At 27.4% G+C, this 20,596-nt stretch overlaps 1 protein-coding gene across 1 annotated transcript in view; it reads left to right on the forward strand.

Annotated features, from left to right (window-relative positions):
* Positions 1-463: 463 nt before the first annotated feature.
* Positions 464-20,596, forward strand: part of Nlg3 (Neuroligin 3) — a 370,309-nt gene continuing 350,176 nt past the window's right edge. Inside the window, exon 1 of the mRNA XM_088189294.1 lies at positions 464-780. The gene's annotated coding sequence lies outside the window, so the exon portion shown is untranslated. The remainder of the gene's footprint in view (positions 781-20,596) is intronic.

Here is a 20,596-nt window from a genome sequence, read left to right on the forward strand (position 1 = left end):
AACTGAGATCTAACAATCTTTTCACTAATAACCTTGTCGAATGCCTTTTCAAAATACATACATATATTGTATGTTATTAAATTCATCTATTTAGTATCATATTGTTTATACTTTTTTTGTCAATATATTATTTTCTGTAGCGCATATTATTTTTTTTAAATATTTCTTACTTTTTTCTTAAATCAAAACGGGATGTAAAGCCTCAGAATGCTAACCATCCGGTGACAGATAACTCAACACGTTATTTCCCTCGAGTGCCATCGACTGTGGTGCCCTTGAAGATTTTATAGTGTCAATAATGAAGACGGCCCTTAAAAGTTGACGCACTTTCTTCCTAGTCGAAAAGGTTAAAGGGACGCTCCTCCGCGAAAGCGAAGGGTAGTAAGTGACGGCTGCGCCTCAGATTGCGCAAACGACGCGTTTTTCCGCACAGCTTAGCCAGTCTGGCGTCGGCCGTCGCGCTGAGCGTCCCCGGCGGTTTGGGGGTCTCGGAACGCGACCCCCCGGTTCACAACCCCTGGCGTGTGACATCCGATATTGGCAGCATGAAAACATAAATAGTACAAAAAGCGTGGATAGTGAAAGTGCGTATCGAATTGTGCGACTCTGTGTGTGTTTCGTGTCGAATCTGAATCTGAAAGTATTTTCTTTTCTTTTCAATTAGTTATTTAATAATCGAAAGCAGTTGTATACGTAAAAAATATTCATTAAAAGTGCTATCGCTTGAACGTTAAGGATTATCGAATTTGGACCTTTTGGATGTAACACGCACGTTATCAGGTGATTATGAAATTAGGTATTTAAAATTCAGCGTCAAAGTTTTAGATCGCGGGGCGGAGTTTTTAATTTATTTACTTTCTATAAAACGATAAGTGATAATAAATACAAACGATATGCTATAATCTGGGTTTTAATCTTAAATTTATATTGTATTTGTGGGAACGAAATTAGAAAATAATTCAATTAAAATTCCGATCGATCACGACGAATAAAGTTTTCTTAGCTTTTCTAAATTCAATTAATAAAAATAGGGATTAATCGAAAATGTATATTTATATATTAAAATATATATAAAAAATCAGTTCACCGAAAAACTACATGTATACATATGTATATATTAGAAACAGAGCAAGTGCTTTAACGCCACAGGCAATTGCTAAATTCATAACCTATCATATGCCTGCCAATTCTAAAATATGTATGTAACGGTTTCAACGTCAACTTTATATAATTATATTTAAGCGAATATATGCATTTAGGCTCATGTAACCAAATTAATAGCTGACATTTTGGTTCGTTATTTTAGGCATATTTATATTTTTATTGATCAATTTTTGCCACATAATAACTCGATTTTAACGTTATATGATATATGCAAAACATAAAACGCATTAAAATTTACGTTTCTAAACCTATTTAAGTTTACAAAATTAAGCCCATCTATTAGTATTGATTGTATGAGTGTGATACAAAGTTCATCTTGCATCTAGTAATAAAATATTTAAGCTAAGATAGCGAAATATATTGTAAAGGAAAAATGTTTTAATATTTTTTTTTATAAAACGCAAGTTTCTGGTATTGTAGTATTGTTAACATTGTATTGATATTATTTCCATATTTTTACAAAAATGCTTTTGACGTATCTACGCGTAAAATTACCTGACAAATATTAACAAAATCTTGACTCAAACACTTTTTTTTTTAAGAATATTCTGCATACTCAATTCTATGATTTCTTTTAAATTATATAAGTTCACAAAATTCAGCATTTGAAATATCGTTTTGGTTTTTTTGCTCACGCTGTAAGTAAAATAGAATCCCCTTTCAATCAGAAGTCCAGCCAACCATTTGTAGGACAACCTATCTACGACAGCGTCAATTTATAAAAGGAGGAATTGAAATACATGTAGTAATTCTTAAAAAAGATATAAAATTATAAATTAAATAATTCAGTTAGCATTGGGTTTAATTCATTATTACGCAAAGTCAAGGTTTCGTATATTAAAGTTTAAGGTAGATCATAATATAGGTTTTGTAAAATAAGATATATGATAAAATTATTATTTAAGATTTAATAATAATTATGCAGACTTTAAAAGTATGAGTTTTTATAAAATATTTAAGTAATATTTGACATCAATCTTATTATAAATTCACATAAATACATAAGTAATGAGCTTTATATTTTTAATGTATTACTTTTTGTTCATATAAATTCTACAGCATACGTAAGTATCATACATATATGTAGTTTAACTTGAAAGCTAGATAGGTATATTTATTATGTACGAACATTTTGCGTGTAGTATTTTGCTTAAGGTTTCATTAATAAGAAATTTGGTTTATACATTTTCTGGTATTTGGTTCATTGCCAAAACGAGATGTAGAGAATATGGTCACGGCAAATTCACATGAAACAATAGAACTTGCGAAATCTTTTGGACAGGAAGGGTAAAACTGTAAATGTACAAATACATACAATGTATGTATGTGTATATATATAAAGCATATTCATACATATACAATCACGTATTTATACATTTATATAGAAAAGCATATGTAATAAATAAATAAAATTTTATACAGTGAGTCACCAGGCTTTGCATTAGTTAAATTGATAAAATGTTTATCAAAATGTACACTTATTTTTCAATAACACATACGCGCCTATAATATCGTGCTAGTCGCTCGTAATCAGGCAAGCAAAATACAACAATTAAGGCATATTTGTTCGTTTTTAGATACACGCAAGACTAAGCATGTAAATATATATTAGATCATATTTAATTTTAGTATATACTTTTTGTGCGAATGTCTCATAAATATTAACTGTAGCAAAAAACCTTTTGTGAAAATAAATAAAGCCTCGTAAAGATTAAAAAATATTTTTATAAAATAATTGCAGACATGCATAGATAAGGATTTTTTTTTTAATGTATATTCATTTGGTAATTGAGTGAGGATAAAACATGCTTTATATCTTTCCTAAAATAGTGTTCCATTTAAATGTAAAATAGTCAATGTAAAAATACTATGGTGCAAAAAAATAACTTCTCAAGATTATAAGGATTTTAAATACTATGTTAAAAAATATTTTGAGGCCTTTAAATATTTTAAAATATAATACTAAATCATCCATATTTTTGCTTAAGTGCAAAAAAATAATTTCAAAACATTTGATAAAAATAATTGGTTAATCCTTATATGTGGCTTAGGAAAGAAGGTTAATGCAGTCGTATACCTGTAAAAAAAAATATTAGCCGATAAAAAGCGTCTGCGCAATTTATAAACCGTCCAATCATTTGGGTGTGTTGCTTTTATTCCGGAATGGAAGGTGTCTATTTCACCGACGAAACAGTAAAGTCGCTGAATTATAAAACAGGTATTTTTTTCATTTATTTAGTGGTTTTTGTACTCACGCTTGAATTTAGAATTGTTTTTGAATCTTGTCATTAAGTAAAAATAGTAAAAATATTTGTTTTTCTATTGATTAAATCAAAGGTAACCATTACTTAAATATTTCAGAATTAAACAGAAATGTATAAAAGTCCTTAATGAAATTAATAGAATATATTTAGATCATATTAAACAAAAATCAATACAACTGATTAAAAACGAGCTATTAAAAAAATATATAGGTGATCGAAAGGATCATGACAAATTTTGTTGAATCGTTTAATTATTCCGTGCTTTTTTTGTCTTAGCGTTACTAAAGGCTAAAGGGGGTGCATAAATATAATAATAATTCACAAAATTACTGTTTATTATTGGTATATGATATCATATAATATTTTATATTTTTTTTCAATCATTACAAAAATTAATTTGTGATATCATTCATTTTAATTTTCTTTATTTTTAATTTTTTTATGATTCTTTATTAAAAAAATTTACAGTTTAAAAAACATAATAATTCACGAACAATAGTTTTATACAAAATATGATTTTTTTTTGGCACGCTACTGTATACATACATATGTACATATATGAATATTATTATACTTTTATTGCGATCATTTGCAATAGCGATCTTACTTTTTTATGAGTCACTCATGTTTCACTCATCAGAGATGAAATGAAAATTTAGTGTTTAAATAAACGCGTCTCATTCTGCACGTATCTTTACATTAGCATCGTGTCGGAAACATATCGGGTCATTCCGTTTTTGTAAGATAGAGAAGAAACACACTTATTAGATCGCTACCTGAAGCACGTGACTTAAATATATAAATATATTGTTGATTAATCAAAACATAACCTTAACTTATTGCTGAGTAGTAAAAACCAAACTAAACCCGTTACTTTTATTCGAAATATATAAATAAATGTAGTTCCTTAAAAATAATTATTGGTTAGATTAGTTTATATAATTAATAAGATAAGCTTTAATTTAGTTTGAAATATATGTTAGTATAAAGGGTAGATTGTCTAAGACACTTGATACATCTATGCTCTAATGTCATGATAAAATATTATTTTCTGGTCTGTGAAATTTTCTGTAGTGGTGGTATTAAAGAATGAAGTAGAATTTTAAAGCCGCATTGACAAATTTTAGCCATCGTAAGCAGGAACGTAATCCTGACAAAACATACAGCTTTAAATATATTTATATATTTTTTCATAAATATATTTTTTTTGAGCAATAATATCTTTGCGTTCAAAAAACAGTATATACCCTAAACCCTATTTTATTTACTGCTTTTAATTGAGGCTTTAACTTTGATTTAGGGTTATAATAGTAAAGTCATGCCTTAACTGTTTTAATAAATCATTTTTTTAAATATAAGGTTCAGTTTAATAGCAGAGAAATAAATCGAAAGACGCCTAGAAGCAAATACATTTTTGATCAACCGAAAAATCTTGAAGCAATTTTAAACATTTCTTACATATTGCTCATTTCTTACATATTTCGTAAATGTAGATTCGATTATCTGTCATGACTATAATATATTGTAAATAAAAGTAGTTTAAGGACCCATGAGATGATCATCTTTATTGCATTCCATAGTATTTTAGACATGATTTATTTAAAATGCTTGCCATGTCTAAATACGAATTTAGTATTATCTGAGATGCAGGATTTTTACCACTGAAGGATGTTTTATTTTTTACTCGCAAATACCTAATAAAAATATACCTTGTTTGTATACAGAAGTAAAGTTTAAAAGTCGTATTGACTAAATTAACCAAAAATGAATATTACAAAACTAAGATTGCTTAAATGCGTAGCATAAATATGTATTAATCAGGTTAATTTAATACAAAGGTCAGTTGCTTTTAAAGCTTTAAAAAACATAGTTTATTTTAAAGTTTAATTAGTAATAACGGTTTATTTTGAAATCTGCTAGAATTGATTAATTGCTTAGCACATATTTAATTAAAATTTTGCTCTTAAAATATTATTAATACTGAAATTTAATAGATACGTTTAACTGCTTTACGTTTCATTTTATGTTTTTTATTTATTTCATAATTATTATTTATGTTGATTGTTGATAGTGAAAGCTCACTTAAGAACTTAACACCAATTTTCTTAATATATTTTTAAAAACTACCAATTTCTTATAAGTGAATTTTAAAGATAATTTGTCGGCAAATACTGTTTTTTTAAATATTTGCTTTCTTATTTTAAATAGTCAGAAACTGATATGATGGTGAAATGCAATTTTTCAACAGAAAGTTATATTTTATTTAGTGACCTTAATATATCACAATAATATGTATATAATAAAGACCCTATATAAATTTTAAATAACACTAAGTTCCATATGGGATTCTAACCCAGGTATTTCAGGTCAATAATTACTGATTTATAATACTTCTTAATCGCGCTGGTTGATGCGTGTAAATTTAACACAGATTTCTAGTGTCTCTAAAATTATATATCAAATTTCAAACTTGATTTATAGGCGTCAATAAATATATAACTAAAAACCATACATCATATTCCAGAGTGATGACTTTTGAATCTTGCAAAGTCATTAACTTTTATTAAGTAATATGGCAATTTATAGTTACAAATATATATTTTTCAGCGATGATATTAATTCCTTAAAAATATTTCATTGTGAACTGTAAAAAAAAATTGCTACTGAAAATCGTTATTAAATTACAAATAAGCTTCAAAAATGCCATTTTATGACATATTTTAAAACAAAAAGATTATTAAACTTTGAATAGCAAACCATGTAGTAAATTGCTAAGCAGTTTTAAAGGCCCTAGGTGTATTTTTTTAAATCGACTACCAATTTTATAAACATATAGAAAACACATACAATAAACCCTTAAAGATGTTGTGATTCATCTTGCAAAACGCGTATTAATTGGAAAGTTCAAGGGCACTGCAGTCCATGTATAATTTAGCATGATTCTCTGTTCTTGTTGCCAAATAACGCAACTGTCTTACTTTTATTAGAATTTTAGGAATATATACTGTGATACGATTTCCTTGAGACCCATCGACGCGTATACTTAAGAAAGTAAAAATTTAATCCCGAAATTTAGAAAACTTACATACAAAATCAAATGTACAATCTAATCATTAGTGCTTGTTATATAATTGTTTTAAGTATCACATACAAAAGCAAAACGACTTTTTAACCATCCAGGTACTTAAATTTAGTAGCCGCTTTATAGTCAAACCATCATGGTATTATTGAAGAAAAAAATGTGTATTTTTTTTTGCGATGTTATGCTCTGTACATATATGTATACAAATGAAAAATATAAAATCGCAAGTAGGCCATGACTGGATTTGTGAGAATGGGTACAGATAGACTTTTCAATACTTAGCATCACAACTGTTGCTGCGTAGCTAAATATAGAGCGAAGGGGAGAAAAAATTTTAGCGTGAGAATTTTAATTAATCCAATTAGTGACTAGATAGTAATCAAATAAATTTCATAATTTGACAATAATTTTTTTTTTTAGTAAATATAAGTAAATATATGATTTATTAAATAAATATACGCTTATTTCAAATTTAGATAATTTTTTTTAAAAAAACATATGAGCCACAAATGGCTCACGAGCCGCATTTTGCCGACTCCTGGTCTAGGCTTATTTAACGCTTGTTTTATTATGGGTATTAGCGCAAAATATTCTCTGCTTATTCTACCTTAAGCGTATTCATACACTTATACGCACACATATACACATAAACGCGTGAATAGGGTTTACTCTGACTTTTGCATTTACTTTCGTTCGTTGAATTTAACTTTATTATTCTCAATTCTCGGCGTTGTGTTCTCGTACCGTTTCAATTAAAGCGCAACGCTGCCCTTTCTTTTTCTCCGCGTGGTATACGGTATATACGAAAAGAACGTAAGACATACTACAGAATCAAAACGTAATTGAATATTTTGCCGTTTTGAAACGTTTTTAGAATACATTACATTTCGTTTCGCCGCCGGCGAGCATTCCCTTCAAGGGATTCAACGAAGGAATATACCCGAAGAAAAAAATAAGTTCGCTCACCAAACGAACACGCTGGTTCGCTTGATTTATTACAAATGAAATATTTTCTCCACTCGTGTATTTGTGTAGGTGTATTTTATAATATATACGAACAAACAACCCGAGAGAGTGTGTGTGTGACTCGGAAAAATTAAAGTGCCAAACTTTGGCGTTTACGTTTAATAAATAAAAGCTTAAGCGTAACGAGTCGCAGAAGTTTAAAATGTAGCTTTGTATTTTATACACACATGTATATAAAACGCTTATTATTTTTATATAAGTGTTAGTGATTCAGTACTTATACATATATGATGCACGACACTCGTTCCTTTATAACCTCTTAACTGTTTGGGATGAGATATTGTTTGAGCTACTTTAACTTTGTTGGATACTCGGAGTGAAGTCGAGATATTTCTTGAATTCTCCCATTTTCGTTATAAATCTGACGTTTCTATTGTGTTTTAATTTTTATTTTAAACTGTGCAGAATTATGCAGAAAAAATTCCATAATATTTAATTTATTATTCTGAGCTTTTAAACATTAGATCAAATTTATTTATTATATATTACAGTAAATATTACTTTTTGTATATTGTATTAAATAATAATCTTATTTTTAATGTAGATGACTAGTTAAAAATAAAATTTTAGTATTTATTAATAAATTTTAAAATACAGTTTATATATTTAATAAGTTTAAGGCTATGTATTAAAATTATAAATATTTAAATATATAAAGAAAAATCGCCACTAAGAATTATTTAATATTTTTATTAATTATAATGTATGGTATTAATTTATTTATTTTTACCATATTTTACCACACATACGCGAACATAAAATTAAAAATGTACAGCAAAGTTTTGCCAAGCGAAATAATGTTTATAAATTAATGAGCATTAATGGCATTGTATTAACAATAAAACAATTTGTTTTCATTAGTTATCACGTGGCTGTTATGTACAAAAAGGTTTAAATTTTTTGCAAAGACTAAATTAATGTAAAGTAATTTAAATTAACACTTAAAATCCAAAATAAATATTATTTGCGAGTACATATGTAAATAGAAAGTGATTAATACCTAACTATTTGTATTACATATTATTAATATAAGATATTTATTTAAGTTCATTCTATAAATAGAAATAAGATAGTGTTCTAAATAGCCTTACTTTATTATAGTTTTCTTTTTGTGTCAGTCCTATATATTTGACCAAAAACATTCCACACAAATATAGGAATAACTATAAATAAATAGTTTATTGACTATAATGTTGAATTGAAGGGACTCAAATACCCAAAGAGCCATTTGTGAGCGAGCCTTTAGGATCGCAATAAACGACATATACATATGTAACATTGTCCTTAAACGTTTATATTTTATATGTATTTTTTGCTTTCGTTTATGTTTAATAAGGATCTTACGTAAGAGGTTATGCGTTTTTTTCGGCGTCTTATTATGCTAAATAAACATTTACTTACATTACTTTTTACAACGCAAACAGTATAAATTTATATAATTAAATTGCCAATATATACGATCAATGATTATCCTCGTAATAATAATAAAATAGCATTTACAATTCTTGTTTCATGTCTCGAATCGTTACATTCGTTCAACTATAACTCTCAGTCGTTACATTCGCGAGGAAACTTGTCATAATTTATGTATAAATTTCATTCAAATTTTCCGAGCAATTTGCATGAATATTCTGTATCGTATTATGCCTCATATACTAGCGTGATTTATGATTATTTACCGATGTCTATATTTGTGACAAATTAACTTATACACACACCAATGTAATTCAACACTTAAATTAATTTATCTTTAATTAAATTCATTTTATTTCGAGTATTTTTCTAAACTAAAATAAATAGCTCTCAAAGCTCAAAGCTCGTAGAGCAGCTTGCTATTTCGTATTCGTAAAAAATTGTTATATAACATCGACCCGTATTAAAGTTTCGTTTCGACCGAATTAGGGTCAATTTACGGCCTCTGAGGTCCTTTAGATACAGACCGGGATGTGTGTCTGTCAGTGATATAAAACAAGGATAACAATATCACGTTACGACTATCGGCCAATGTCGTTTGCCCTTTGCGAACGAATAACGAGAAACGATAACGTCTCTTTAAAAGCAAACACTCGAAGAGCTTTCTATTATCTATTCTGACTGTTGGCCATTACCAAAGATAAAATATTTATTTTAATATTTTTGATACCGACTTTTATTATTTAAAAATTAATAATGAAAGTTTTAAGTCAGCTTATAAAAAAACATAAAAAATAAGATTTACTTCTTTACTTATAAAATATTATTAATATAATATTTAAGTGATTAAATACCTCTCTTGATATTAAAATACTTAATTAAATTTTCGTGAGAAGTATTTAGCAGTGTTACAGCTGAACATTACCGACTAGTTTATTATAAAAGGTATAGATTTACTTCTTTTCAACATCAAAAGTCTTTGATACAGCGTGTAATATATACGCTAATCAAATAAATAAACATATTAGAATAAATAATTCATGTATTTACTTGTGATAATTTATAAAATAATATATCAATGAGAATCGAAGGAAGTTGTGATGTCTTATAACATTCAAATTAAGCGTCTATAGTGCATAATCAGTGACAAATTGTGGTAGTTCAATACATTGTCAATTGTAATTTGATCTTAAGTATTACCTTCAGAAAACCTTGCCATGGTCTTTAATATTTTTTTTAATGAAAATGGTGTAAAAAAACATCGTTGCTTTTTACAAGCATCATTATTCAGTACACAAAGATTTTTATAGGCTATTGTCTTTATTAAATCTGAAATAAATGTCTTCTCCTTTTTTTTCTGGTGTCATATTAAAAAATTAAATTTAGGGGGCGTAGCCCTAAGGGTGGTTAACCTCGCGGCCAATGATACTCTTGTGTGAATCTAGATGGACTTTTTATTAAGTGATATTTACATGTGACAAATGGACAATTACTCGCGATGAAGGTGAAGGTGGCGCAGGGGGTGATGGCCGTAGATGATGCTCTGAGCTCTTGTGACTGCGTGCGGCGAGTGTCAGGTGTGACTCTTTGAGCGTCTGGTAGTTTCGGGAGTTCCAGGAATGATCTTCTGGTCTGTCAGTGAGGGCGCGTGGCTGGTTTTTCCGGATGGCTGTTGGCTGTCTCTGCCCATTTCTTGCCTCAGGCCGTCTGCCCTCTCCTCCTCGAAGTCCGGGCTTATATCCTTTAGAGGTTGTACGCTTGCTGTTTAATTGCGATTGTGCATCGGCATTCTAGCCAATTGCTGTAGTCGCTTCGTAGAACTTGAGAAATCGGATGTTTCATTTTCGAAAGCGAGTTTTTTGCTTGTCCAGACTTGCACATTTTTCGGAAAGGGTGTGCAATGTGGTGATTGATTGTTTTGTCACAATAGGGATTCTCTTAACGACTCTTGTTGTGTGGTCAAAAGAAATCCCTCGCGTGCCATGATATTTATCTCATTGTTATTGCATGAACATTTTTGGTCATGGTCATTAACAATGAGACAATTGCCCTTTTTTGTGTGTGGACCTGTTTGTGTGGTCGCCACAAAAATATTCTTGGTTAAATTTAATTGATCACTCTTCTCTTTAATTCTATCTCCTAATCTAAAACATCCTGTTATTTCCGGAGTTGCTTTATTTTCAAAATTTGCATTAAAATCACCTATACTTATGTTTTTTTAGTAGTTTTTTTAGTATATTCGAATAAATCTCTGATTTCCTGATAATTTTTTTCATTTCCCCGTTATCTTTATAAGCTGTAGGAGCGTTTACCTGTATTTTATTGACATTGATAGTATTATCATAACGCGTTCAGATAATGGTATAAAATTTTTAACACATTTTTGAGATTTTCTCCTTAGATAATGACAACACTATTTATATGTTTGCTCTTTGGGTGTCCTAAATAATATGTTAAACATCCATTAGTTTTAGTATCTTTCTTCACTTACGCCCAGGATTTGTATTTTATTTTTTGTCATTTCTAGTTGAAAATTTTGTAATTTACCCGCTTGTAATATGGTTCGTACGTTTCAGGTATCTATTCGTTGAATATTCACCACTTCAAGTCCGGGATTCTTTGCACCCTTGTCCCATTTAAGGGTCCACTCAGGGCCATAGTTTTTGGTTTACTCGTTATGCTGGATGTTTTCGGGAGATTAGTGCAGTGGTTTTCCTTCACCTTTTGTACCACAGTTTCACAGCCATACTGTTGATACAACTCCGTCTGTGAATGCCTATTTTAAATCGTTATCAATGTCCATAATCTTAAGCATTAAAACAATTGTGTGATTAGTGCTGCTATCCCTCCAAATCAAGGATTTATTCTCAGATTTACCTTATCTTAGACAAGTTACATTTTAAAAATTTTGAGGCTTATTTTACCAAATTTATTTTAATGATTATTATTTTATGATTATTATTTTATTATTATTTTATGATGCTTATTTTACCAAATTTATTAATAAAAATTATTTGACTCAATCTTTATAACAATCGATAATGATCCGTATTTGAGCAAAGCGTTTTAATTGTGATCCCAACAACTAAATAACACAAATTTATTTTATTAAAACATGTAAGGAATAGTCATAACGACTTTTAATTTTTATTATAAATAATAAAAAGTTCAATTATTTAAGAGTTCTTTATATTTAATTAAATTATTATGAGCCTAATGAAATATTCTAAAATACGCAAAAAAAATTAAATATAATTTTAATGTATTCGTACACATTATACAGTATATTATTACAAAAGCAAGCTGAACCTTGCATACATGTATTTTCACATGTACGAATACATTTTTACGTACACACAACATTAACTAAAGCAAACATAATCTGCACAACCGCAGCGTATGCACATTAATTTATTGTATTGTACAAAGCGTTCGCGTTTTGTTGGCGTGCCACGAAGATTTTTTCATACCAAAAATTATGACCCTTTTTAAAAAAAAAAAAAAAACGTCATCCAAAAAAGCATTCATAAATCACGCTTATGGTGCCCTCGCGGTTTCTGGGTTATATACGCCACTACATTTTTTCACAATTTAATTTTGGCGCGATATCACTTAGCTTTCTCGTGTTGCTCATTTTCAATGGGCCATTTGCGTGGATGAACCCTAATTAAAAGTGATATTCGTTCTCGGACCCGACGATTATTTTTAATAGGCTTGCGAGATTTCCGAAATGGTACCATTAGGGTATTTGAAATTTAACAGGAATGGGTATTATCAACGGGAAAAAATACTAAAAATCGGTGACCTTTTCGGTACACTCTGTGGAATTCCAAAAATGCTTTCACAGAATAAAATTTCTGTATATATATTGAACGCTAACTGTTTTCACCTGAGAATTATCTTTATATAAATAAATAACCTGATGAAATATTGTAGCTAGAATAAATAAGTGATCATATCACATGAAATAAAACCGATTCTCAAAAATAATGCGAGATATTTGTTAAGTAAAATATATTTTTATCTCCGCTAAAATTATACCAAACTTTAACCTAAACAATTTTGTGCTGGCAGTGTGTTTCAAATGCCTTTGATATTTTGTGATTTTGTCAAATGAGAGGTTTGTTCTGTGATTCGGTAATTCAAAGCGGAATTTTGTTTAATAATAATAATAATAATAATATGTTTTACTTCATAAAATATGTTTCTAACCACATCAAAGTATAATTCATTAATAAAATAAATCGTATACCTGTATATAGATCAGTAGCAAATAATATGCTATATTTTTCCAATTTTGTGACGAAAAATATTAATATATGCAATCAAGTAAATGTCATCTATAATGATTTTAAAAAGATTTTTGGGAAAGTCATTTCCTAATTAAAAAAATAGAAAGGGCGTCTAAATATGTACATTGGTAAATCCATACTTACTCAAATTTCTAATCTTGTCTTATTTATTTTTTGGGGAGCCTATTTATTTATTTATTATGGCGAAAACTAGATGGCAATCTGGTAACACTGACGGGAGAAGCACAATCTTTGGCGGCCTCAACGAGAAGACGACTACTAGCGGTGCCTCGTCCGCCAATCTCTCATATTTATCATTTATATCAATTAAAAAAAAATAAACAGCAGCAATGCAATCTGTGAGTAATTGCTACGCGTCATCACCCATCCGCCAAAATGTCTTTTGTTATGTTTATTGCTAATAAATATAAAGTTATTCGTAAATCTAAATTACTAATTTTCGCCTGTAAAATACATTAATTGATGTTTAAAATATATGTGATCATCCACCAATAGATTATTATTTAGCAGCCAAAAATGATAAAATACCTCTTAAATATGTTAAAAAAAATCAATATAAATATACTATATTGCACATAAGTGATAATCAATTTAGATATTATATTTCAATTGTACAACAGATTTCATCAGCATATAAAAAATATACGCTCAATACTTAAAGTTTTAGGAATTTGAGTTGCTTGAGGGCACTATGTATATTGTTTAATATTCTAGTGCATATTACTAGAATATCTTGAGCATGCTTCTCTGGTCTAGTTGCCAAATTATGCAATTGTATTACTTTAATTGAAAAAGGTCCGAAAATGTTTCTTAGATACCTTAGATAGATGGTATTATAAATATTAATACTATCTTTTTTTACTTCATACCTTCTAAAAAATTCTTACAAGGTATGCTGGGATATAATTTCCTTGAGTCTCGTCAACGTGCTAACTTGAGAAAACACTTCTTAACGCTGTTCGTAAGCAAACCTGTTTTATATAATGCATATATTACATATATAGCTTGAAAAATAAATAATGAATTAATTTAAGGCAAACTTATTTATAAAAATAAGTAACTAAAAATATTTTTTTACATAAAGGTTTTGATTACGAAGTCTTAATATTTTATTTTATTTTTATCACCTTAAAAAATATATTTAATGTATTAAAAATGTAAGGTTTTTAAATATACTTAAACAAATTCATCATCAGGATACAAAAACTTATTTTTAATAGCTTTTACTCTTTATTTAAAATATTTAATAAGTGTAAATATTTGGGTATTTTCCATTTATATGAATAACCTGGTAAAAAATATAATTTCGAACAATTAACGTTCCATTAATCAAATATTCTTGCAAAAAATATCTAATCGTGCCTGAAATAATATTTTATTGGTTAAATTTCTAATAAATAATTTTGTTTAATTATTAAAATAATTTTTAACGACTATAAAGAAAAATGGTGCAGGATTATAAATGATAGATATAGAAAAAGCATTCGACACCATTTGGTCCGACTATTTAATTTATAAGTTATCTACATTTTAACCGGTCATACTTCAAAGGTCAACATATGCTGTTTCACTAAAAAATAATTTCTCGAAACAGTGTAAAATTTAAGACTTTTCTGTTAATTCTATATACTAATGACATTTCTATTTTTTTCAATACTTAGCAATGTATCCCGACAAGCTTTAATTCACTGAACATATAGCGTAAATTAGGTTCAAAGAGCTTTCTGCTATTGCGGCCAGAAAGCCAATATTTAACAAAAGAAATTATTATGTAACATATCTTCAAAAAAATTCTATTAAATTCCTAACATTGTTATAAATAAAGCAGATAGCAATAAAAAATATTACGCGAATCAATATTAACCCACTGATTCAAAGAACCAGTGACTACGACAATACCAAACTCAAATTTAAGTATAAACACTAAAAACTAAAAATATATTTTTAAAGTGTGAATTTATGAATAGTCTATATATTATTAATTTAAATAATTACTAAATTTATTTTTTATTTGACTTTTTTGTAGGATTTTAAAAACATGAGTCCTATTTTATCTTTTAAGCTTCTTATAAACTTAACAAATAGTGAGAAATCAACAACAAACGTTTATTTGACTTGTCATCGTGATTCTGAATTGGGTTAGTTGTATTAACGCCGTATTAATATGTCAAAATTTGTTGAAACAATGTGTCACGACTTGTATTATACCTATTAAATATATAAACGAATTTTAATATATAAATTATAAATGAACAGCTACATTAACAGATAATTATCCATAATTTACTTCCTTTAATATATTTTATAATAAATAAGCATGATTTTAAATATTTACGTTAGGTATCGATTATTATTCAATAACAAAACATATATATATACTAAAATTTGAGGCAGATTTTACTTAAATAAAATATGTATATATATATATACATATCTACAATATGATCTAGCTATATTTTTAACTAAAAGTATTTTTTATTTCCTGTTATTATTTATAATTCTGACAACGTAGATATTGTAATCGTTGAAAAAAAATCACTACAAAAATGTTTAGGTGAAAACCATTAAGATTTTGTTTTAAATGGTTAAAAAAAATATTCAATATATATTAGATATTTTTGCTTTTAAGCTACTGTAAAATATTATTTTTCTTCACGTACTAAATATATCGCGATTAATCAAATAAATGCAATTCCGAAAGCACATATACGCACTTGTATACATCCAAGAATACACAGGAATACATTAGCATACATTAGAGTATCGATCTGAGTCCGATCGGCTCCTTCACCACCCATTTTTCCATCTCTCTACGCCGATACCTCCTTCTAGGGGTATTCTTTTTGGGTCGATTGTACATCATTTGTTTTCGATACGTGACCGGAGTAATTTTAACTTTTTTTCACTTCTTCGCCCTTTCTTCCATCCACGTCCCCTGAGGTCTTCACTTTCGACTTTCGCCGCCCCCTGTATAGGTCGTAATTTATTATTCGATGGCGCGTTACCTACCGCTGGTCAACTGGCCATATATTTTCTCGGCGGTTGGTAAACATAATAACAAACTATAAATTAGATTTGTGCTCCGGTTGAAAAAGTCACATGACAAATTGGCACAGGGAAAACAAGTCAGTGTTTGGACGAATCAAAGATTGGGAAACTGTGAGTGTTTTTCTCGGTTCTCTGGTTACCTGCAACGTTTTACTTTTATTTTCATTGACGAAAATAAAACGATTTTATTGATTAGCATGTATCTAATGTACGATTTATATTAAAAAAAAATAGGGAGTAGAGGGAAGTTCATGAAAATTTTAATGAAATGGAGATTTAGAAAGGGTGGTATTTTTTAGGTCTGATGCTTCAATAGAGTACTTGCCCCTTTGCTCAAACTTTTTTATTATTTGCCCAAGACGGTAAATGATGTACAAAATTCCTTCACGAATGCAATATTTTCGCCTCGTTTTATATTTTCAAACTATGGCAAAGTAATATTGTATTAATGGAAAAGAAAGTAATGATATATGCATTTATTACAAATTGCATTACAATCTTATTGTTGTGTTTTATATAATATACCAGTATTTTAAAAGTGATTTTTTTTATCGTTTGTAAGTACATTTCAACCCCTTACTCTCTTTTGTAATCCTGCATTTACAAATTCCATTTTATCTATAATCAGACAAACAGTTTTATCAGATAGACTCACAAAATTACCCCCTTATATTTATAAAAAAATATTTGATCTAAATCTTAACAGAAAAGTTAAGAAAAACTGTAAGCATGCCAAGAAAAAATACATACATAATTTTTGCGCTGAAATAGAATCAAATACAAATACAAATTAAACTAAATATTTATTACAAACGATAAAATTACGAGTCGCGAGTTTTATCTTACCTGATATCTTTTCTGCAGAGATTTATAAAAAATCTAAGATAAAAAAATCTCTAGAAGTTAGAGTTAAAATTATTAATGAACTTTATTTCAACAAAAAATGCACTGTAGAACAATTGCGTATATCACATACCAGTAAAATGATATTATATGTTATAAAAGGACGATTTCATTATTATAGAGGTTGGAAAATATCAACAAAACGAGATGGATTAGTTAAAGAAATAGGAACTAAATAACAAATACTTAATATTCGCCAAATACTTTATCTTTACAAATCGTTAGCTTAAGAAAAACTGCCACACAACCAGTAAAACCATGCTCCCTATGTTTAAAAAATGTTTTGGATGTATATCCCATAAAATTGATATACCTCATAAATGATAATCTTCTTGCAATAAAATTACGCCAAAAATAACTCTTACTTGTTGAAGCATTGACATTTTGTATGACAATGTCTTACTCAATAGCAACTGTCAGGCGTTTTAATATTGACTTTCATTGTTCAAAAGAAAGTTATTTTTTTAACAAAACCTAATGTTAGGTCGGCTTTTACCACATATTTTTGGTCAATAGTTAATCTATCCTGCCTAAATACACATCGGTATTTTTTTAGGAGATTTTGTGAACTTACTTTAATACTTTTATTATTATAAATTAGATGACTTTTGAGTAGTGTTGTATATTATAATCCTGCACTGCTGATTAGTAAAAAATCGCAAGTTTACATTTAATAAAAACATATTTATTTCAACATACATTAATTAACTATTAAAAGGTAATATTTTAAAATGTATAAATATAAATTTCTAAATATATGATGAGCGATGCTTCGAGCATCAAACGTAAATGCAAACGGAATGCATAAAATATGCAAAGGGTAAAAATACCATACTTCGTGTGGCTATTTTCATTTTATTCGATGTCAGCGTCAGTTTATTTTATTCCTAATTGACATAAAATAAAGGTTCATTCGCGTATACAATTTACATAACAGGAAAAATTCTCGGAGCTAAATAATAATATGTAAATTCTATCGAGAGTATTTTTTCAAATGTATTTTTAAAGTAAAGCCATCTTCTGCTTTTCTACTGTGATTCAATTTTAATTATAAAATCCCAGCTTTGTTATTTACATAAATATTAATAAAACACATGCTTTAATACTGTTATTTAATTCATTATAAAATCTGATTTAAGTTAAATTACAAAATTGTTTTATCATTTTTAACTCTGTTCTTAGTTTCTTCGTATAAATTATTTTATACCAAATTTACTGAAATAACTAATGCCACAATAAATATTTGGATATTGATACCAATCATGTAATGAATATACGTTTGTATATACTGCGGTTATGAACAAACAATCGCTGAAAATGAATTATTTATGTACAATACATTGTGTTTGGGAATCGATTTATGTATTATAATTTTGATTTGGGCAAATAACTTTTTGATTGAATCGTTTATTTTTAAAAAATAAAATAAAGTGAATTACACCATTATCAAATAAAACAAATCATGTGAGCTTTTTATATGAATTTATAAAGGGAGTGGTCGAAATTTATGTACATAAAATTAAGAAATAAACAATCCTATAATGAGTCAATATCACGTGATAAAATGTGTAATAGCTTGCTAACGTAAATTATAATATTTTTCTACATTAAAAGATATGAATATTATTTATAGTGTCTATGTTAAGCACGCACACTTTAGCAACACGAAATGTATTATTTAAAAGCTGTGTAATTAAAATGTAGCTATCATTAAAAATACTATCTAAAATTGTAAAATGTATTAATACTTATTATTATTCAGCAACATAAATTTAAATGCAATAGTGAAAAGTATTTCGTTTAACTTAAGTGCATATTGCAGTTCTAGGAACTTAATAAATTTCATTATATAATGTTTTTAACATTTATTCATAATAAACCAACACAATTATTCTTATCGAAATTTATCTAATAAAAATATTAAAAGCTTCCTTCTAAGCGCTTAATAATAATATTTATTAACGATAAAGTGTGTTGTATTTTTATTAATAATTATTTCTTAATCTAATGTAAAATTTATCTTCACAATAAATTTTTTGACGTATATTTTTTTTAAAGTAAATAATTTTTTTTTTGTTCTTATTAATACAAGATATTACTTCTAAAAATATATTAAGTCAAGTTTACTATGACTTGAATATTTTATCGTAAATATATTATATTTAGATTAATTTAAATAATTTTGGTTTAATAAAACATTATTAAAAGCCTAAAAAATAACATTATTCTTTATTTGTTTCTTGTAGTATTTACATTTTTTACATTACTTTTAGATTTTGCATACAAAAATTCTATCTTCTATTTTCATCTCCATTCAGATATATATTTCCCCAAATAGACCACAGAGTATGCTTCACTTAACATAGTAGTTAAATATTAGCAAAAATTAAATCGCAATAATTATTTTTAAGTTTAAAATTATTTTAAAAATTTGCATAAAATGTATGTTTTTCTTTGAAAAAATAATATTTTTCATTAGAAAATAATACAGTGTAATTTTTTTCTGTTACCAACTGAAAATATATTGTACTAAACCATATATTTAAAATGTAGTGACAGGTGTTTTTTTTTACAACAAACTTGATCTTTTATTTTTTTAAGTAAAAAAATATGAAAAATGTTATCTTATTTTTAATTGTTGTAACAACTAAATAATATTACTCTTTATTGAGACTATACAAAAAATGTTTAAAGTTTTGGAAAAAATGATGTATTGTTTATACAAAAAATGCATATGTTGGGCCAAATTGTCTGGGACTAAAATGGTTATGTAATATTTACATATTTTTTATTCTATAATATTGATATAAAAATTTATAACTCAAAATTAATTAATGTTACTTTTAACATGTATATAAAAAAATAAGTATACAAAAGATTATTATTTCGAAAATACACATAATTGAGATATTCCAAAATAAATGATATGTAAAAACTAAAATAAAATAAATAAAATAAATCACATCTTAATAACATTTATATCATTAGTGATATAAATATGTTTTTATAAAAAAATATTTCGCAATTTGAACAATTAGATTTATAATTTTCTAGGCACTCTTTTCCCATTCTTACGAATAATTATAACTGACAAATTATTAAGTGATATAATAAAATAATACGCAATAAATTTCTGAGTGGTCCTTTGGCCCCTTGTATACTAATTTAGGAGGCATTCAAAAGCGGTCAATCAAAGACGAGTTTGTCCTAAATTTATTGTTCCAAAAGAAGAAAGATTTGATGTGCTAATTTTCGAAAATATTTTTTCTGTAATTAATGAAAATCTTTTAATTACAATAATTTGTAAATAAAATATTTTATTTATCGAAAAAATATTTGCCGGGGCATTCGAATGCTTTGCTTATGCTATTATCAGTAAAACG

Source organism: Plectrocnemia conspersa, unplaced genomic scaffold (assembly GCF_051122295.1).
Source record: "Plectrocnemia conspersa isolate PC_06_02 unplaced genomic scaffold, ASM5112229v1 ptg000008l, whole genome shotgun sequence".
Taxonomy (NCBI): Eukaryota; Metazoa; Arthropoda; class Insecta; order Trichoptera; family Polycentropodidae; genus Plectrocnemia; species Plectrocnemia conspersa.